This window comes from Nicotiana tabacum, chromosome 5, assembly GCF_000715075.1.
Source record: "Nicotiana tabacum cultivar K326 chromosome 5, ASM71507v2, whole genome shotgun sequence".
Lineage (NCBI taxonomy): Eukaryota > Viridiplantae > Streptophyta > Magnoliopsida > Solanales > Solanaceae > Nicotiana > Nicotiana tabacum.
In genome coordinates this window covers 164,419,649-164,443,090 of record NC_134084.1, presented here as the reverse complement: position 1 = coordinate 164,443,090, position 23,442 = coordinate 164,419,649, and the positions used below count along the sequence as shown (strand labels likewise).

Sequence of the window (23,442 nt, the reverse complement as noted above, 5' to 3'; positions counted from 1 at the left end):
TATCAAAGAATGACACAAGATTAAACAAGTTGAGAATAAGGTTCTTGTTTTGTATTAATAAGAGCAAATCTTCGATCGTTCTTAAGGGATAGCTCCTCCCAAATTGTTCAAGATAAGTTAAAGTTTGAGTGCTTTTAATTTCTTGAATGAAGTGTGAAATTTTCTGATTTCCTTTTTAGAATTGTTTTTTTCAATTAAGATAAAGTCCTTTCATGTTTACTGAGTATATTCTCTCCTCCTGACATCTATTGACTCAATTAAATCCATTTAGTCCTTTTGCCAAAGGACTGAGAAAACTAAAGCATGACAACCGTCTTTGTCCTAAGAGATCAGTTGACCCTGATCAAGATTCTAAAATGGCACCAGACAATATTTTCCCATAGTATCAAACAGAACCTTTGGCTTTAACCCAAACAAATACAGACATGTTATCACCAGGTAACAATCCCAGGAAAACGTGGCATTCAAATGACAAACAATTTCAGCACCTTTACCCTGAGGTTGTTTATCAGCAAAAAATTGTTTCTGTTTGTAAGAACCTAGTTTCGAAACAACTAAACCAACAACAATCACATTAGTTTGTTTACCATGAAAATTCCATTAATTTCATAGTAAAATAGCCATGCACAATGCAGAATTGCGATTACTATCTAGCTTCATTATATCCTACAAAGAATAAACCTAGCATTGACAACATTGAGAAAAAGGTATAGGATAATATAATCTGAAATACTATCTACGTCTGCTAGACATGATGGATTTGACTAAGTTCAATATCCTAACATAGTAAAAAAATAGAGAAGACTCTGTACCTTCAAGCCCATCCCTGCTCACCCTATTACCACCTGCAAGATTGTTGCACGGGCTTCCACCGATTACTAGATCAAATTCTCCAAAGGAATCCATCAGTTTCTCCAAGCAGTCTCGGGTCAGCTCCTTCACATCCTCAAATTCTTCAAGCTTCCCCTGCTGAGCTGTTTGATCCCACCAGCTTCTCAAAATAACCCTGTTGACTTCAGATTTTTCAACTGAAACAACATTCTTCATTCGAATCCCGAGACGGTCAAGAGCAACTTCGGCACCGCCAATTCCAGAGAAAAGCGATAATACATTGATACCAGCTGGAAACTTATCTTTCAACACCGATAAGTGATACGCCACTGTGTCGACCTAATAGAAATATCGATCCAAGTACCATGTTAAAGATTATTCTAACAAGAAAAAAAATTCAATAAGCCAATGGAAGAGCTATATTTTTGCAAAATAAGACTGGATATATACAGTGAAAATCAGAAGAAAGAATGTTAGGCTAACCTGGAACGAGTTACCAAGGGATTTGTATCTATCAGTCCTACTTATACCCCTAGTATGGTTCTTTGGAAACCCCAATAGCATTTCAACTTCATCAGGCTCCAAAGGAGCAACTTTGTTTCTTCCAACCCACACCAAATTCCACTTTTTGCATTCTGCAAGAACATACTTTTGCACTTCCATAGGTGGCTCACCAACATATTTCTCCAAAACTTTCCTGATCCTGTCCGTCAATTTTGCACTCCCAATGGCTGTTAGCAAACAATTTAGCTTTGTCCGTTTATCCCAAGATGGCCACCATTTCTTTGTTAAGGGAAGTGCCTCATGAATGGTACTTGGGGGAAGTGGACACAAAGGAAATCTTTTTTCAACTGGAAGATTATGAATATATCCCCTTTTCCTTGCAGCAGCGCAAAAGTATATTGAGTCGACAAACTCAGGCAAAACATCGAACAAGTGTCTGGAAATGGTGTTCCACACGTCCTTTGGAGCTTGAGCAACATTTTCATAGTAAAGGGGGGCCGACAGCTTGCTTCGAAAGATTTCTTTGGACAATTGTGGGAAGAGATACTGTAGGAACTCCAAATCCAATCATGGGTTTGGGCAAACGAATTGTCCCTTCATCAAGAATCGCCCTATGCTTTTTCCTTTTGCACAACTCATTGTACATCTTCCTCTTGTATCCACCACTATCATTCGATATGTGCTTCAGTTTTGGCTGTCACAATGGAAGGGAGGCATCAATTCTATGAAAAATGGTGTTGCTAATTTGCAGTTATATATGCGAACAAATTTGAACAAACTGTTAGCTCACACGAGTCAATTAAAATACTGCGGGGAAAGCGTACCTTCACATCTTCTGGCAGATAGGCATCTTCTGCTCTTGACATTTGAGCAGTACTGATGAAATCTATCAATACGTCAAGCGTTGCTTCTGGACCTAGAAAGTTGTGAAGAGTACATTAATTACCTGGAAAGAACAACTACTCCTATATAACAACTATTACCACCACCACTACTAAACAGCAACTAACCCACTACTACTACTGAACTTCAATCCCAAGTTAATTTGGGTTGGCTACATCATTTTTATTCAATTGATCCACTATATAACTTGCATGAATAAGATTTCTTCAGCAAGTGATAAAACCTTGGCATATTTATGACATATCAAAAGCCAAACTAAATGTCTAACGATAAAAGATTTAGACAGCATTAGTAATGTAGAAGACAAAATACAATTTCATACACGCACCAGATCTCTCCATTGCTATGGAAGCCTCTTCCACTGAATATCCCATATTTGCCAGGTATAATAATGTCTGCTCTTTTTCAGACAAAGAACTGCACTCGCCATTCAAGTAGCACCGTTTAGCAGAATTCTGTCAGACGTTGCAAAAGGAAAATGTTAGAAAACCCTTATATAATTGTGCCCAAGAAATTTATAACGGTTGCGGAAGTCAAATGTATATAGTGTGAATAAGTCACAACTACTATACCAAAAATTATGACAGCCACCAAATAATAAATAAGACAATAAAGTAACAATAAAAGGAACACCAGAATTTACGAGGTTCGGCTAATTTTGCCTACTCCTCGGACACAACCAATATTTTATTTCACTCCAAAAATACAAGTGAAATAATACTAAAGAGAGAAGATACAAATGCCTTAAGAAGATAAGAAGGCAAATGAGAGGTGTATTTAAATCCTAAACATTAGGCCTTCTTTTATAGGGGAAAATCTCCCTCCCCCCCACTCTAATTCCCAACCGATGTGGGACAATTTGACATCTTCAACAAATCTCCACCTTGGCAAAATTCTACATCTTCAATTCTCTCTCAATAACAAATTTTGGTTGTGTTTTCATCTTCAATCTTCAGTGTTCAACAATGTTGATCAAATCCAAACAATGTTGAAACTTGATCGTAGTCACCACTTTTGTTAGCATATCAGCAAGATTCTCTGTAGTATGAATTTTCTTCACCGTGACTCCACCTTCTTCTATGATTTCTCGTACAAATGATACCAAACATCAATGTGCTTCGTCCCTGCATGATAAACTTGGTTCTTCGCTAATTGAATAGCACTTTGACTATCACAAAAAATTGTGATATCTTTTTGTTCAACACCAAGCTCCTTTATCAATCCTTGAAGCCAAATTGCCTCTTTCACAGTCTCTGTAATAGCCATGTACTCTGCCTCTGTTGTAGACAAAGCAACTGTTGACTGCAAAGTAGACTTCCAACTAACTGGTGCCTTTGCAAAAGTAAACACATAACCAGTAGTTGATCTTCGTTTGTCCAGATCACCCGCAAAATCTGAGTCACAATATCCAATTACAGACTGATTGCATTCCTGCTCAAAAACTAACCCAACATCTACAGTATTATGAATATACCGTAGAATCCACTTCACAGCTTGCCAATGCTCCTTTCCTGGATTATGCATATATCTGCTAATAACTCCAACAGCTTGTGAAATGTCAGGTCTCGTACAGACCATTGCATACATCAAGCTACCAACAACATTTGCGTATGGTACCTTTGACATATACTCTCGTTCAGCTTCATCTTTTGGCGACATAGTAGTACTAAGCTTAAAATGGGGAGCAAGTGGAGTACTAACTGGCTTAGTCTTTCCATCTATGCCAAAACGTTGTAGTATTCTTTTCAAATATTCTTTCTGAGATAAATAGAGTTTCTTTGAACGTCTATCTCTTATTATCTCCATGCCAAGAATTTTCTTTGCCTCACCCAGATCCTTCATCTTGAACTCCTTCTTCAGTTGAATCTTCAACTTATCAATTTCTTCCGAATTCTTGGAAACTATCAACATATCATCAACATATAGGAGAAGATATACAAAGGAACCATCTTTAAGCTTGCGCAAATACACACAATGATTGTATTTGCTTCTCTTGTACCCTTGCCGCAACATAAACTCGTCAAATTGCTTGTACCATTGTCTAGAAGATTGTTTCAATCCGTACAACGATTTTTCAAGTTTGCACACCATATTTTATTTTCCAGCAATTTTGAATCCTTCTGGCTGAGTCATGTAGATTTCCTCCTCCAAGTTTCCATGTAAAAACGCAGTTTTTACATCCATCTGAACTAGTTCCAAATCCAATTGTGCTACCAAAGCCAACATAATTCTAATGGAGGAATGTTTTACAACTGGAGAAAACACTTCATTGTAATCAATTTCCTCCTTTTGAGCATATCCTTTGGCCACCAATCTTGCTTTGTAGCGAATATCTACTTGGTTAGTAAATCCTTCCTTCTTTGCAAATACTCATTTGCACCCAGTTGCTTTCTTTCCCTTCAGGAGATTGGCCAATCTCCATGTATGATTCTGATGAAGGGACTGTATTTCATCATTCATGACAATCCTCCACTTATCTTCTTCTGAACTTTGGACTGCATCTTTATAAGTGGTAGGAACATCATCAACTACAATTGAGGTTGCACAAGCAACCGTCTCTATGAGACGAACATGTTTCGTTATTGTTCTTTTTGGCCTGCTGGTTGCTATTGATTCAAGTTATTGTTGAGGTTCCTGAGTTGGAATCTCTTCTACTGGATATCCTTCCAGAGGGTAATCTTCATTTGTTTCCTCCTCTGCTTCTTGTGTAGGAAAAATATATTTTCCCTCAAATTCCACCTGCTTAGAAGCACCTTCATTTTGTTTGGTATCTTCTGTTACCTTATTTACCATAGCAGATTCATCAAGGGTAACATCCCTGCTGAATATTACTTTCTTTGTCATAGGACACCATAAGCGATATCCTTGGACTCCAGAAGTAATTCCCATAAAAATAGCCTTCTTTTCCCTTGGATCCAATTTTGACTCTGTCACATGATAATATGCAGTTGAGCCAAACACGTGCAAAGAGTCATAATCTACAACAGGCTTTCCATACCATTTTTCAAATGGTGTCTTGCCATCAATAGCAGCAGATGGTAGACAATTAATGAGGTGTCATGCATATGTAATTGCCTCAGCCCAAAATTCTTTGCCCAAGACAGCATTGGACAACATACACTATACCTTCTCCAGCAAGGTCCGGTTCATACGTTCTGCCACTCCATTCTGTTGTGGTGTATGTCTAACAGTGAAGTGTCGGACGATGCCATCATTTTCACAGACCTTATTGAAATGATCATTTTTGTATTCACCTCCATTGTCTGTGCGAATACACTTGATCCTCCTGCCTGTTTGATTCTCCACCATCGTCTTCCATTTGAGAAAAATTCCCAACACTTCATCTTTGTTTTTCATTGTATACACCCACACTCTTCGAGAAAAATCATCAACAAAGGTTACAAAATAGTGCTTCCCACCCAATGAAGATGTTTTGGAAGGACCCCAAACATCAGAGTGTACATAATCCAAAATGCCTTTAGTATTATGGATCGCTGTACCAAATTTAACCCTTGTCTGTTTCCCTTTGACACAATGCTCACAAAACTCCAAGTTGCAAGCCTTTACTCCTTTTAACAATCCTTGATTTGATAGAGTTTTCAAGGATTTTCCTCCAGCATGTCCCAAGCGCATGTGCCATAACTTGGTTGCTTCTGCGTCTTTGTCGTCACTGGATGTCACTGTCCCAATAACTGTACTGCCACGATAGTGGTACATATTATTATTCTTCCGATTAGCCTTCATTACCACTAGTGCACCAGAGCATACTCTCATCACTCCATTTTCTGCAATGATTTTTGAACCCTTTTGATTCTAGGGCTCCCACAGAGATGAGATTCTTCTTCAAGTCCGGTACATATCGAACATCTGTTAATATTCTGATAATTCCATCATGGTTCCTTAATCGTATTGAACCAATTCCATATGAGGTAAGAGGGCTGTTGTCCGCTGTGTGGATGACTCCATATTTTCCTTCGTGAAAATCTACGAACCAGTCCCTGTTGGGACACATATGATAGCTACAAGCCGAGTCCATCAACCATATGTCTGATGATGTTGATGACTCTGTTGTAACTAATGAGAAGTCTGAATCATCACAATCAGCTACATTTGAATCCATAATGGCCTTTCCATTGTTATGTTTGGCCTTATTCTTCAACTTCGGACAATCTTTCTTCCAGTGCCCCTTTTCTCGACAAAAGGCACATTCATCTTTGCTGGGTCTGGATCTTGACTTGGATCTTCCCTTCTTTGTCCTCGTTTGATTTTGAGGACAACCCCTTACAAATAGTGCTTCTCCTTCTCCGCCCTTCTGTTTTTCTTGCTTTCTTTGTTCATAGCTGTACAAAGTCGAAAAAACTTCTCTGAGAGAAACTTCATCATTTGCATGGAGTAGAGTAGTTTCAAGGTGCTCGTACTCATCAGGAAGTGACGCCAACACCATCAAGGCCAAGTCACCATCATCATAACTTGTATCCATATTTTGCAAATCTGTGACCAACTTATTGAAACTGGTGATATGTTCATTCATCGTGGTACCAGGAACATAGGTGAAGTGGAACAGTCTCTTCTTCATGTACAATTTATTTTGACTGTTTTTCTTCAAAAATTTATCCTCAAGTGCTTTCTATAATTTACTTGCAGAAGTTTCCTTTGTGTATGAATATTTCTGCTCTCTAGCAAGGTAGGATCGAATGGTACCGCAAGCAACACGGTTGAGAATCTTCCAATCTTCTTCTCCAATAACATCTGGTTTCTTTTCTTTAATGTCCAGATCTAGCCCTTGTTGAAAAAGGACATCTAGAACCTCGCCTTGCCACATCCCAAAATGTCCGGACCCGTCAAATATTTCTACCGCAAATTTCGCATTTGACACGATTCTTGTCATAAGTGAAGATGCCAATGATGACGTATTGTTGACACTTGATGTAGATTCTTCTTGTTTATTGTCTCCCATTTTTTACACAAATATTATTTAATAGCTGACGACACAAATCAAGATTATTTCCTTTCTGGTGTGGAAGATCAGACTAAGCTGCAACCACAGAGCATACTCAGACAGAACCTTGACTCAGTTACCAAGATAAATCTTTTCTGATGTGGAAGATCAGACTATGCTGCAACCACAGAGCATAATTAGACAGTACCTTGGCTCTAATACCAATTGTTGTGGAAGCCAAATGTATATAGTGTGAATAAGTCACAACTACTATACCAAAAATTATGACAGCCACCAAATAATAAATAAGACAATAAAGTAACAATAAAAGGAACACCAGAATTTATGAGGTTCGGCTAATTTTGCCTACTCCTCGGACACAACCAATATTTTATTTCACTCCAAAAATACAAGTGAAATAATACTAAAGAGAGAAGATACAAATGCCTTAAGAAGATAAGAAGGCAAATGAGAGGTGTATTTAAATCCTAAACATTAGGCCTTCTTTTATAGGGGAAAATCTCCCTCCCCCCCATTCTGCTTCCCAACCGATGTGGGACAATTTGACATCTTCAACAATAACAAGATTCAGGACCAGCGAAAATCCTAAATGGTGAAAGAAGTATTAGTTGATGCAGGCTCCAAAAGTAGTGAGCAGCTAAAAATTAATTTTGGATCACTTGTCCAACTTTCAGCACTATATTTACAGGTCAACTTCTCCTTGTTTGTAGAAAGGAAAACCACTTCTCTGTCCCCCCAAAACCCAAATTAAAGAAAAGGAGAAGAAGGTAGTATCTTGTGTGTCAACTGGAAGAGCCTGATGACTGCAAAGACAACTAGTAAAATCACAGATACCTTTAATTTTATTAGTAGTTCTCCACAAATTTGTAAAGCTAAACCACCTCATATTAGACATAAAATTTAGTAGGAGAAACCACGGGTGTTCAAAAATACCATATCACTAACGTTGAATTACATAAATTATGTGTTACAAAGATAAAAAAGGTGCTCTTTCAAAAAAAAAAAGAAGACTAAATGTATCACTTTGAATAAAGAGAAACCAGATTGACTATAATCTATGCTACAGTTAGGCACTGAAAAGAAAAATGGAGAAAGGTGTATGGTTGAGGATAACATACTATACAATTGTCCGAGTCGGAGGACCAACTATCTTCCACATAAACATCATCCAAAAGGTTCTCATTGTACTCGAAAGAGCTATCGTCAAAACCATTGAAGGGATCCAGCTGAGGGCTAGTATAGGGCTGTTCTTCAGGAGAGTCTTCAGGGGCCTATAAAAAAAAATCATAAGTTTTCTATCTTTATTTCATTTTTTTTGTTGAGATAGAGGGGGGGTTTTGCTAGTATTAGAGGATCATTACTTGTGAAAAAAATAAAAGGACAGAGAAAAATCACCATTATAATGAAGACAGATAAAGACCATGCATATTCTTAACATAATCCAAGCCCAGAGCTGCAGACCGGATAAAGAACAATTGGCATTATTCATTGCACAGTCAACATCTTAGGAATCCAGTGTTCACAAGTCAAATAATGAGGCAAATGTTACCTACCTTGAATGCCAAAAGTGCATCCAGCACCAAATCTTCATTTTCTCCTGCGTCTCAAATCAAATAACATTAAATATCACAACTGAAAAATCAAATTTTTAGTTGTATAACTTAGAAAATTCAATACCATTTTGCTGTATTTCTATTGCAATAGATTCTTCAGGAAATCCCTGTTGCGGAAGCAAAATGTATATAGTGTGAATGAGTCACAACTACTATACCAAAAACTATGACAACCATCAAATAATAAATAAGACAATAAGACAACAATAAAAGAACACCAGAATTTATGAGGTTCGGCCAATTTTGCCTACTTCCTCTGACATAACCAATATTTTATTCCACTCCAAAAATACAAGTGAAATAATACTAAAGAGAGAAAATACAAATGCCTTAAGAAGATAAGAAGACAAATGAAAGTGTGTTTAAATCCTAAACATTAGGTCTCCTTTTATAGCGAAATATTTTCCCCCAAATGAAATTATCCACCAATGTGAGACAATTTCTTTTGTCAATCAACAAATCTCCACCTTGACAAAATTCCACATCTTTAATTTTCTCTCAATAACAAATTTTGGTTGTGTCTTCATCTTCTATCTTCAGTGTTCAATAATGTTGATCAAATCCAAACAATGTTGAAACTCGACCGCAATCACCACTTTTGTTAGCATATCAGTAGGATTCTCCGTAGTATGAATTTTCTTCACCGTGACTCCACATTCTTCTATGATTTCTCGGATGAAATGATACCGAACATCAATGTGCTTCGTCCTTGCATGATAAACTTGGTTCTTCGCTAATTGAATAACACTTTGACTATCACAAAAAATTGTGATACTTTTTTGTTCAACACCAAGCTCTTTTAGCAACCCCTGAAGCCAAATTGCCTCTTTCACAGCCTCTGTAATAGCCATGTACTCTGCCTCTGTTGTAGACAAAGCAACTGTTGACTGCAAAGTAGACTTCCAACTAACTGGTACCTTTGCAAAAGTAAACACATAACCAGTAGTTGATCTTCGTTTGTCCAGATCACCCGCAAAATCCGAGTCACAATATCCAACTACAGACTGATTGTCTTCCTGCTCAAAAACTAACTCAACATCTATAGTATTATGAATATACCGTAGAATTCACTTCACAGCTTCAGGTCTCGTACATACCATTGCATACATCAAGCTACCAACAACATTTGCGTATGGTAACTTTGACATATACTCTCGTTCAACTTCATCTTTTGGCGATATAGTAGTACTTAGCTTAAAATGGGGAGCAAGTGGAGTACTAACTGGCTTAGTCTTCTTATCTATGCCAAAACATTGTAGTACTCTCTTCAAATATTCCTTTTGAGATAAACATAGTTTCTTTGAACGTCTATCTCTTATTATCTCCATGCCAAGAATTTTCTTTGCCTCACCCAGATCCTTCATCTCGAACTCCTTCTTCAGTTGAATCTTCAACTTATCAATTTCTTCCGAATTCTTGGAAGTTATCAACATATCATCAACATATAGGAGAAGATATACAAAGGAACCATCTTTAAGCTTGCGCAAATACACACAATGATCATATTTGCTTCTCTTGTACCCTTGCCGCAACATAAACTCGTCAAATCGCTTGTACCATTGTCTAGAAGATTGTTTCAATTCGTACAATGATTTTTCAAGTTTGCACACCATATTTTCTTTTCCAGCAATTTTGAATCCTTTTGGCTGAGTCATGTAGATTTCCTCCTCCAAGTTTTCATGCATTTTTACATCCATCTGAACTAGTTTCAAATCCAACTGTGCTACCAAAGCCAACATAATTCTAATGGAGGAATGTTTTACAACTGGAGAAAATACTTTATTGTAATCAATTCCCTCCTTTTGAGCATATCCTTTGGCCACCAATCTTGCTTTTTAGCGAACATCTTCTTGGTTAGAAAATCCTTCTTTCTTTGCAAATACCCATTTGCACCCAATTGCTTTCTTTCCCTTCGGGAGATTGGCCAATCTCCATGTATGATTGTGATGAAGGCACTGTATTTCATCATTCATGGCAATCCTCCACTTATCTTCTTCTGAACTTTGGACTGCATCTTTATAAGTGGTAAGAACATTATCAGCTACAATTGAGGCGACACAAGCAACCGTCTCTATAAGACGAACGGGGTTTTGTTATTGTCCTTTTTGGCCTGCTATTTGTAATTGATTCAAGTTGTTGTTGAGGTTCCTGAGTTGGAATCTCCCTCTCTACTGACTCTTCTTCCAGAGGATAATCTTCATTTGTTTCCTCCTCTGCTTCTTGTGTAGGAAAAATAAATTTTCCCTCAAACTCCACCTGCTTAGAAGCACCATCATTTTGTTTGGTATCTTCTGTTACCGATACCAATTGTTGCGGAAGCCAAATGTATATAGTGTGAATGAGTCACAACTACTATACCAAAAATTATGACAGCCACCAAATAATAAATAAGACAATAAGACAACAATAAAAGAACACCAGAATTTACGAGGTTCGGCCAATTTTGCCTACTTCCTCAGACACAACCAATATTTTATTCCACTCCAGAAATACAAGTGAAATAATACTAAAGAGAGATGATACAAATGCCTTAAGAAGATAAGAAGGCAAATGAGAGGTGTGTTTAAATCCTAAACATTAGACCTCCTTTTATAGGGAAATATTTTCCCCCAAATGAAATCATCCACCGATGTGGGACAATTTCTTTTGTCAATCAAAAATCCCATCATTACAAACTGCTGAATGAACTGGCGGGGCACTGATGATGAGCTCGCCTTCAGGTAAGAGAAGACCACAAAAGATCATAAGTTGAGATGCAATGTTTTTTTTTGGGAGGGGTGGTTGGTGTTTCCAAAAGATGGTCAGTAGACAGTAGGTATCAATATAGGCTCGAAACAATATTTACCTCACCATCACCACTAAGAACATGCTGCCCAATAGTTCTTAAATCTGTGCATGAGGAAAATGGTGTGCCCTGTATTTCTAGTTCATCTTCAGTATCCCAGTCAATATTGTCACCGTCTTCTCCAGAAAGACTTCCCCCTGCACGGAATTGAACAAGAAATTCAAACAAAGTATAAATGCTTTTCCTCCCTTTATCAAAATATAAATAAAAGGGCGATAAACTTTTTTTTCTGATCTAGAAGGCCAGAAGGAAGTCGAAAAACTGCACTGTATTAGACAATTGAGAAATAAGATAAATTTACCATTTCTCCAGGTAACCCTGGAAAAGACCTCCAACTTGTTCAGCAAGGAGAATAATTCAGCAGCCTACATAACACGAGAAGGTAAACCTGAATTACTGCCAAAAGTTCCACAAGGCAATCATCAAAGCAAAAAGATATTCTATCAAATCTCACACAGAAAACTCAAAAACATAAGTTTCTTCATCTATTGACATTAAGACCAAACCCCATACCTTTAGCAAGAAAAGGAAAAAGCCAATATGGGCACAATAGCATAAATACAATTCTGTATATTCTTATTTAACTCTCATCTCTGCCGCCCCTGCTATACATTTTTCTTCCGAATATCTAAAGATGTTCCTCCTAGCTTGATAGAATAAAATATCTTTTTTAGAAGAACAAATTTGTTTCTCGCGCCACATTCATCTCATGATATGTAGTAAAAGAAAGAAGAGAGAAGTTATGTTTTTGTGTAGTACTCCCCCCATCCCAATTTATGCGGCACATTTTCCTTTTTAGTTAGTCCAAAAAAGAATGTCACATTTTTATATTTAAAAATAATTTAACTTAAAATTCCCCTGTTTACCATCAATGAGATGATTTATAACCGCATAAATGTAAGGCTTGTTTTAGACCACAAGTTTCAAAAGTTCTCATTTCTTTCTTAAGCTCCGTGCCTAGTCAAATAGTGGCACATAAATTGGGACGAAGGTAGTAATAGTTTAGCGCTTGTAATAGTGAAGCGAGAGCTCATCAAGATGCTGATCCAGAAATGGGAGCCTGATGTTTATTGTTTTCAAGAAACAAAAGTTGAAGAGTGGGAAGAGAGGCATTTTAGACAACTTTGGCCAAACAAGTAGCTTGGACATATAGAAATTGGCTCATGCGGACGTATTGGGGCAGTTTTACTTCTTAGGGATGAAAGTGATTGGGAATTATCGACCCAGTTGTTGGGGACCACACCACAGTCAATCAGCACTTTCCTCAAGTACACAGAATGATTTGAAATGGCTTATGCCTAGGGTATACATACCAAACAGAAGAACAAGGAGGAAAAATCTATGGCTTGAGCTTGCTGCTGTAAGAGGTCTTTGGAATTTTCCTTGGGTAATAGCTGGAGATTCTTATGTGGTTAGGTTCTTGATAATAGGTTAAATTTAGGTAATTTGGCGATTGTTTATGCTCCCACTTGATTATATTCCAATATCATAATATGGTTAATTGATGAAAAATAGGCTCTAATTGTGAATTGTATATATTGTAGGATAAGGAGCCTAGGTGATGCCTTAAACAGTTGTGATTGGAACCATTTTGGAGCAAGAAAGACCAATCAGAGCTGAGTACGCTTGAAGACGAGGAACAGAAGTGATGAAACACAGAACTGGACATGCGTGCCTAGGTGTGCGACTGCGCTACTTTTAGCGCGTCCATGACAGAATCTCAGCTAATTAGTGCGGCCAGATGCGCGTCCAGGTATGCGTTCGCGCTAGTCCAAAATCCGGGAAGAGTTATTTAGGGGAAGAATTGGAAATCTGGAGGAAAACTCACTTAACCTATATAAAGTCAAGCTCGCCCAAGGAAGAGGGAGGAGGTTTTTCATAGTCTAGTGCAAGAAATAGAGAGACAAGAGGCAAGGAGGAGATTTGACCATCAAGTTCTTCTTTTCTTCTCTTGGTTTTTGCTATTTGGGATGAAATTGAATCTATTTATGATGAACACTAGCATGAGTAGCTAAAACCCATTGTTCGAGGGTCATAGATGAAACATGAATGTTGTTGTTTAAAATTCAACATGACAAAGTTGGTTTATCATATTGGGTTGTTTATTTAATTCTGCTTTTAATTATTTTGCTGAGTAACTAACAGTGAAATACTATCTACGAATCTTTAGTTGAACTCGAAAGTGGGAACTTTAGATTGCATATAGAATTAAATAGGGCAAGTTCTTGAACCCGGGACTCGGGGAACAAATTAGCAATTGGGATAGACATATACCCAATTGCCTTGCTTGGTTGAAATACAAGAAATGTAAATGCATTCTTGTTAATCTTAATTCCATAGACATATAGGCATTGAGTTAACTTGAATATGCGAGTAAGAACTCGACAGATTCTTATGAGTAACATTAACCCTGCTAATCAACAATCTAGGTAAATCGATTAGTCATTTTAAACTAAGAACATAATATGATTGTTAACTAGCCTGTGACCATGGAATATCCTCTCCTACTGTTTGTTACTCGAAATTGTTATTTGTTTGGTTAGTTGCTATAGTTAGATTATTGCTTGGTAGTTTAGGTAGTAAAACAATTACATCTCTATTTTGTGAAAAACCTCTTGGATAGACAAATTAATTGAGTTTGAATTATTCAACAGTTAATCATAAGTCTTTGTGGGAATGATACTCTACTCACTACTCTATTATTTGACGATTACGTGCACTTGCGTGAGTGTTTTTGGTCGCAACAAGTTTTTGGAGCCGTTGCCGGGGACTTAGAAATTAGCTACTTGACTGAGTTGAGCTTTTATTATTTATTTATTTATTCAAGTTTTAATTTTCAGTTCACTTTGTTTGTGCCAATATAAGTTTTTTTTCTTGAATGCGAAGAAGTAGAAGCACAAACAATCTCCTTCCTCTTGATCCCGAAATTGAACGAACACTTCACAGATTGAGGAGGGAGGTGACACTAGAACTAGAATTGAAAGAGAGTTGGACATCGTAGTTCAACCACTGCTAATTGAGATGGCAGGTAATGAGGAACGCACGGTGATCGAAGCCGTAAGGCCGAGTCTAGCTAGTATGACTCAGGCTATTGTGAAGCCTGATATCACTGGGCATTTTGAGCTAAAACAATACATGGTGCAGCTGATCCAATCCACAGAGCTATTTGTAGGCTTACCTCATGAAGACCCGCAGATGCACATTCAGAATTTCTTGGAAATTACAAACACTTACAATTATCCGAACGTTTCTAAGGACTATGTCAAGCTGACACTTTTCCCCTTTTCACTGATCGGGGAAGCTAAGGAGTGGATGAATAAGGAGCCAGTGAATTCAATTCGCAGTTGGGATGATCTGGCAAGGAAATTCTTAATCAAGTTTTTCCCCACTAAGAAAACAAAGATATTGAGGAGTCAAATTCTTGGGTTTGAACAACGAGCTGGCGAGACACTTCGTCAAACATGGGAAAGGTACAAGAAGATGCTCAGAGACTGTCCTCATCATTGCCAGACGGACGAGGTATTGGGTCACACATTTGTAGATGGGTTAGATGATGCTTCAAAGATGAATCTCGATTCAGCTTGTGGGGGTAGTTGCATGGCCAGACCGTACAGTGAAATCCAAATCTTGCTGAATAACTTCACTGCTAATGATAATAACTGGCAAGGTGAGGGTGATTCATGAAAGGTAGTTAAGCAAAAATTAGCTGGGTTACTTGAGCTCGACGACATGTCAGCCATGAGAGCCGATATTGCAAAACTGGCCAATCAGATGACTAGGATGACAATGTAGCAGCCACAAACATTGCAACATGTACAACAAATGACTATTTGCTGCAAACTCTGTGGCGATAGTCATATGAGTGATATGTGCCCCACAAATCTAGAATCCATCTATTATGTGGGGCAACAGAACAAAGATCCACCGAATCAGCATGCACAATACGAGAATTCTTATAATCCAAATTGGAGGAATCATCCCAACTTCTCATAGGGTGGAAATCAGCAGAATCAGAATCAGCATAGACCCCAAGGGAGTTTCAATCACCATCAGAGACCACCCCAACAAATGGAAGAAAGTACCATTGATTTGCTAAAGAAGTTGTTGATTGACAATCAACAACTCAAGACCGACTTCAGAAATCTTGAGAGGCAGATGGGGCAGTTAGCAACAAATCAAAACACTAGACCTGCAGGCGCTCTCCCCAGTGATACAGAAAAGAACCTTCAAGTGAATGCAGTTACACTTAGAAACGGGAGGGAGCTAGAGGAAGTGCCAAAGAAAAGAAAGACAAGCCCATACCTGAGGGAGAGTTGATCCCTAAAGTGACTCACGAGCCAAAGAATGCTGCTAAAATTCTAGAGCCAGTGGAGGCCCCAAGGCCACCACCACCTTTCCCCCAGAGATTGCAGAAAAAGAATGATGATCGCATGTTTACAAAATTTCTCTCTATGTTGAGCCAGGTTCAATTGAATATCCCACTTGTTGATGTGCTCGTGAAATTCCAAAGTATGCTAAGTACATAAAAGATATAGTGGCTCACAAGAGAAGATTAATTGAATTTGAGACAGTGGCACTTAGTGAGGAGTGCACTTCAATGGTCCAAAATAAGCTCCCTCAAAAGCTTAAGGATCCTGGCAGCTTCACGATTCCTGTACGCATTGGTAATATTGATGTGGGTCGTGCTCTATGCGATTTGGGGGCGAGCATAAATTGATTCCCCTATCTTTGTTCAAACAATTGGGCCTGGGAGCTCCAAGGCCCACTACTGTGATGTTGCAACTGGCTAATAGATCGATAGCACACCCTGAAGGGGTGATTGAAGATGTGTTGCTACAGATTGGGAAATTCATCTTCCCTGCTGATTTCATTATCCTCGATTATGAGGCTGATGAACTGGTTCCAATCATATTGGGGCGACCTCTCTTAGCTACTAGTGATGCAATTATCAAAGTGAGAGAGGGAAAAATGATTTTGAGGGTAGATGACGAGGAAACAGTTTTTAATGTCTACAAAGCAATCCAACTTCCCTGCCACTATGAGGAGTTCTCAATGATATCTGTTGTTGAGGCTGATGAGCAGATTCATTATCCGAGTGTATATCTAGACGATTCTCTAGAGAAAGCACTTATGTTGCTTGATAGCCTGGGGGACGACGAGGAGGTTGAGAAGATGATGCACATCCTAGATACATCTTGTGCGTACATGCAAGGGATACACCCCTTTGAGCGTTTGAATAGGCCAGAGGGACCTCCTCCAAAGCCATCAGTTGAGGAAGCCCCAAAATTGGAGCTTAAACCTCTTCCACCTCACCTGCAATATGCTTATTTGGGTGACTCTGACACTTTACCCATTATTGTTTCTTCTGACTTGTCTAAATTGCAGGAAGAAAAGCTGTTGAGAGTGCTACGTGAGCACAAGCGAGCACTTGGGTAGACGATGTCTGACATTAAGGGCATTAGCCCAGCCTTTTGCATGCACAAAATCCTCATGCAGGACGGACACAAGCCCAGTGTAGAGCAACAATGCCGACTCAATCCAATCATGAAAGAGGTGGTAAGAAAAGAAGTGATTAAGTGGCTTGATGCAGGTATTGTATTTCCTATCTCAAACAACAAATGGGTAAGCCCAGTTCAATGTGTACCCAAGAAAGGGGGAATAACTGTAGTAGTTAATGAGAATAATGATTTAATCCCTGCAAGAACTGTCACCGGATGGAGAATTTGCATTGATTATAGAAAATTGAACAATGCCACACGGAAGAACCACTTTCCCCTCCACTTTATTGACCAAATGCTTGATAAATTAGTTAGCCAGGAGTATTACTGCTTCTTAGATGGTTACTTGGGGTATAATCAGATTGCTATAGCCCTAGAGGACCAAGAGAAGACCATATTTACGTGTCCTTATGGCACGTATGCATTCAAGAGAATGCCCTTTGGTCTTTGTAATGCACCCGCGACTTTTCAAAGGTGTATGATGGCCATTTTTACTGACATGGTTGAGAGGTTTGTGGAAGTGTTCATGGATGATTTTTCTGTGTTTGGATGTTCTTTTGATAACTGCTTGATGAACCTTGATAAAGTACTTGCTAGGTGTGAAGAAACTAACTTGGTGCTAAACTGGGAAAAGTGCCATTTCATGGTACGTGAAGGTATAGTTTTGGGGCACAAGGTATCCAAAGATGGTTTTCAAGTGGACAAGGCAAAGGTGGAAGTGATTAAAAAATTGCCCCCACCGATATTTGTCAAAGGCATTCGCAGTTTCTTGGGCCATGCAGGTTTTTATCGTCGTTTCATTAAAGATTTCTCAAAAATTTCCTCTCCCTTGTGCAGGTTGCTTGAGAAGGATGTCGCCTTCAAATTTGATGCTGCCTGTCTGAAGGCATTTGAGGAGCTGAAGGGAAGGTTGGTAACTGCACCAATCATAATTGCTCCAGATTGGGAGCAACCATTTGAGTTGATGTGCAATGCGAGTGACTTGGCCATTGGAGCTGTTTTGGGGCAAAGAAAAAATAAAATATTGCACTCCATCTACTATGCGAGCAAAACTCTAAATCCAGCTCAGATGAACTACACAGTCACTGAAAAAGAGTTGTTTGCCGTGGTGTGTGCGTTTGACAAGTTCAGGTCATATCTAGTGGGGACCAAAGTGATCGTCTACATAGATCATTCAGCTATCAGATACTTATTTGAGAAGAAAGACGCCAAGCCGAGACTGATTCGGTGGGTCCTCCTCTTGCAAGAGTTTGACCTAGAGATCCGACATTGCAAAGGAGCAGAGAATCAAGTGGCTGATCACTTGTCCAGATTAGAAAATCGGAACCATGTAGCTGAAGGGGGTGCAATTAAAGAAACATTCCCTGATGAGCAGTTATTGGCAATCACCTCAAGCACAGCCCCGTGGTATGTAGATTATGTGAACTTTATTACAAGCGGGGTGACACTACCAGAATTGACACCCGATAATAGAAGAAGGTTCCTGCATGATGTGAGGCTTTACATGTGGGATGAGCCATTCTTATACAGGCTCTGCGCAGATCAGTTGGCGCGAAGATGTGTTCCTGAAGAGGAGATGAATGCCATACTTCATAGCTATCACGCCTCGCCATACGGAGGTCATCATGGTAGAGACAGGACCGCCCAAAAAGTGCTACAATCAGGTTTCTATTGGCCAAAATTGTTTAGGGATGCACACGCCTTTGTTAAAATGTGTGACAGGTTCCAAAGAACCGGAACAATCACAAAGAAGCACGAGATGCCGCTGCAAAACATTCTGGTAGTGGAGCTTTTTGATGTTTGGGGAATTGACTTCATGGGACCGTTTCCGTACTCCAATGGTCATAGGTACATCTTGGTGGCAGTCGATTATGTGTCTAAGTGGGTGGAGGACATTGCTCTTCCCACTAATGATGCAAAGGTGGTGGTAAGCTTTTTTAAGAAGCACATCTTCACACGCTTTGGAACTTCCAGAGTGTTGATCAGTGATGGAGGAATGCATTTCTGCAACAAACTGCTGAATAATGTTCTTGCAAAGTACGAAGTCAAGCACAAAGTTTCCACTACCTATCACCCCCAAACGAGCGGTCAAGTGGAATTGTCAAACAGAGAGGTAAAGCGGATTCTTAAGAAAACAGTGAGTGCAAATAGAAAAGACTGGGCAGGGAAGTTAGACGACGCATTGTGGGCATATCGAACTGCATACAAAACTCCCATAGGTACTTCTCCGTATAAGTTAGTTTATGAGAAGGCATGTCACTTGCCCGTCGAACTTGAACACAAGGCCTATTGGGCAATTAAAAAACTGAATATGGATGGGGACTTGGCTGGCGAGAAGAGGTTGCTGCAACTCAACGAGCTTGATGAGTTTCGTTTGCACGCATGTGAAAATGCCAAATTGTATAAAGAGAAGACTAAGAGGTGGCATGACAAGCACATCCAACATCGAAAGTTTGAGCCAGGGCAAGAAGTTCTTTTGTTCAATTCAAGGTTGAAGCTTTTCCCAGGAAAACTTAAATCTCGTTGGTCAGGCCCTTTTGTTGTGGTAAGTGTGAAGCCTCATGGAGCTATGGAGTTGCGAGATATGAGTTCAACTAGTACTTTCTTGGTGAATGGTCAAAGGATAAAACATTACTGGGGTGGTGACTTTGCATGTCAAAAGACCTCGGTGGACTTGACGGATGCTTGAGAACGTGTTGAGTCGTGCCGCGACGTTAAATCAGGCGCTAGATGGGAGGCAACCCATTGAATTGTTGTAACCGTCATGCCACGACGTTAAATAAGGAGCTGGTTGGGAGGCAACCCAACGATAGTAGTAGTGTTAATTTTGTGTTTTAGGAAGAGCTAACCAATGCAGGTGACAAAGGGCAGGTGCTAAGGCCATCGAACGGGGTAAGAACAGGTGAAAAGTTGAAGAAACAAATCGCCTAGGTGTGCGCCCGTGCTACTAGACGCGCTAAACTACAAATTTTCTGACTTGGCCGCGCACCTGATCACGCTGTTGAACGCGACCGCGCTACCGGACGCGTATCTGGGCACGCTAGTAGCTCTTGGGTTATGTATTGGACGCGCTAGTTCCGTAAAAAAAAATCCGGCGTTTTCAAGTGTATTTTCAGTTTTTCGTTTTTTTTATTTCGTTTATTCTTTAGACTCAATTACCCCTTTCCCCCATCTAATAAACGCCCCCCTGTACTTGAACCCCCCATTCAACAAAAGAAAAGCCCTCCCCCATTCCAACTCAAACACAAACAAAACCTTCCTCCAAACACTCCGAAATCCCAAAACCCACCCGTCCCCCATCTCATGACCCCCCCGCCCCCGAGTTCACTAGCATCTTCCCCATTCTCCTTCACCACAGGTATGAGCCCTAGTTTCTTTCTTCTTTTTTATTTCTCTCTCTATTTTTTCAGATTTTTTGGTTGTATTCTTATGCCTATGTTGTAGTAGTTGTACTTAGATTTTGTAGAGAAATTGGTGCAAGATGTTGTAGTGTTGGTGAATGATAAGTGTGGGGTGGAATCCCACTTGATATGTGATGTTGGTGAGTGTCAGTGGGTGATTCTTGTTCTAAAATGTTTAAAAAGGGGTTGTGAAGGCCTAATGCCCCCAAGGTGTTTGTGGAAAGGTCCCAATGATCGTGATTATATGGTTTGTGACCCCTTATGCATGTGAAGTCTGAGTAACCACATTGAGTCACAAAATTTCTGTTGGGCTGTGCTAACGTATCTCTGTTTTGCAGGCATCATGACTCCATCTAGGAAACGACGCACCACAGGGGCCTCGTCGAGCAACTAGGCTGGTTCATCTAGGTCATGAGGGGCTGCACCTGCACGCTCCTTTGATAATTCCAAATTTGTTTCGGCCAATGCTCAGGCCCGCTTTGCGAAAAAGGCTCATAAAACGCCAATTCCGGAGAGAGGTATTAATGTCAGACAACTCCAGAGACACTTCCCTCACATGTACAAGGAGTTGGTGAGGCGGGGGTTGCACACATTTGTCATGACCCATTTTCTGAACAAGCCGAGACCGGCACTCGATCACTAAACATGACCGATCGAACCATCTCTACTTATCAACCCTATTATGACTCCAAACTTTATATGCAACAAAGCAATACTCTAAACAAATACTTTGATTAATTCAAATATTTAAATAAATCAACTCAAAAGCTTTATTCGTAGTAACTACTGAATTATTGCTAAGTTATTATAAAATAACATCTGAATCTCAACCCAATGACTATGTCTATGAAGCCTCTACTGATAAACTGACGCACTGCTCAGGACATGAGATTTCCTGGCCAGTTCTCTAAATAAACAAAGAAATAGTTAAATGAAAATGACTCTAAGAATACTCCACGAACAAAAGCAGAGCTCACCAATATCACTGGAAGGGAAGGAAGTCCTAACTCGTAGCCTGCTCGTCTGCAAATCCGGTTCCTACGTTATACCGCAGACCAACGTAGGTTCCCAAAAGATAACGTCAGTACCATCCACTGTACTCAGTGAATCTCAACAACAGGGGGAGAAACTTTAATAACATATACATTACGAGCAAAGGTTCTAAATTCATGTAAAACATAAAACTTATAAGAATAATTCTAAGTTAATTGCATAATAGAAATTTATGAATATTCTAAAAGAAATTCTTTTCTTTTTCTTTCTTTAAAAAAAATACTTCACTTTATACTTTGGGAGTTCCAACTATCCTGACTTAATTCTGTCTCAGTCACCATGTGATCGACACGGGTTTGATCCCAACCTGATCGAATAGGCCCAATCCACGAGGTGCCACTCGCTTCATGGTTCTCAGCGCTCATGTATCATACCTTAGCATGGCTAAGTAAATTCTCAGCAACGAGACCCTCGGCTCGTATGCTCCCTACTTTGGCACAAGTAGTTTCGGGAAGTCAATGCCTTGGTCAGGACCCTCGGCCTGGACGATGACCACTTCTCAGAATAAAGGATACTCCCCCAAAAAAGTTTTTCTTTCTAAAACTTCTTCTTGTGACTTTTCAAGTCTAAATCTTTTCTTTATAGAACATTATGTACATGCTCATATTGGTGTCCTTAAATGTAAAGCATGACATAAGAATGAAATAAACATATAAAAATATTTCTAAAGATTCTTTCTTCTTCATAATTTTCAACATGAAAATAACATATAAGAATAACACAAAAATCTGAAAATTTAAGCCCATATAGCATAATATATCATCTAAACTTTTGCTAGAACAATTCTAAATTAATGGATACTCACTCGCTCTAATTAAATAAAGATAAACTCTTTTAAGCAATTCGTCAAACACCTTGTATGCGTGCTTTTGTGAGTTAAACCACTTTAGTAAAGGGTTATATCAACTCACCTCAAAACTTCTCGAGCCAATACGTAGGCCCCAGTCCAATTGACACCAGTCAAACAATCGCTTCTACAATAACCAGTGCATTCTAATCAATTTTTAAAGTACTACACTTAAATATGAAATTTATTGTTGATATGGAGGAAGAAGGGAATTAACTATTTCATTCTTACCTATTACCACTATAGGATAATTGACAATAGGGAAATTTACTTACCTGAGTTCAAGAATTTTGTGGTTTGTAAAGAAACCTAGATTTTCTGTTGCCCGGCTCTCTGTTTCGTGAGTGAGTAGGACGTGCTTTTGCCTTCTGTCTTTGTTTACGAGAATGACAGAACCTATTTTGCCTTCTGCCCTTTTTTCTATACGTGACTAACCTTATTTTCCTAAGGCTTAAGGCCTTTGTTTGCCAACAGCCCATCTCATGGGCTTTAAGTCCCTTTTCCCTTTTTTTTTGACTTAAATAGTATTTAATGATACCCACTTTTAATAATTAACAAATATTAAAACTATTAATATTTTTCCTAATTGTATATCCAATTATATACATATTTTGCACTATAGGCAAAATAAAAAAAATAGTAATAATAATAATAATTTAGTTCTATAATTAGCTTATTTTGAAAATTTTTATAAATTTGAGGAGTGTTACAATCTTCCTTCCTTAAAAATATTCGTCCTCGAATGTTGCTAGGGCCTTATTCTTAAGCTAACAATCATCCCTTAGGTCCTTGAACCTCTTAAATTTTCTTAGCACTACTCATTCTTCCAAGGGACTCAAAATTTTGGCTAACTCTCTAAATTTTCAAAAATTTCGGCAGAGTTTTCCTTGTAATTTGAACTATCCAAAAATATATCCCTATCACAAATAGCCCAACTACACCAACAACAACCAAATATACCACAACAGGCCATTCATAGGCACCATA

At 38.9% G+C, this 23,442-nt stretch overlaps 1 pseudogene; it reads right to left on the bottom strand.

Moving 5' to 3' along the window:
• Positions 1-472: 472 nt before the first annotated feature.
• LOC107789367 (DNA (cytosine-5)-methyltransferase DRM2-like) overlaps positions 473-23,442 on the bottom strand; it is a 29,096-nt pseudogene continuing 6,126 nt past the window's right edge.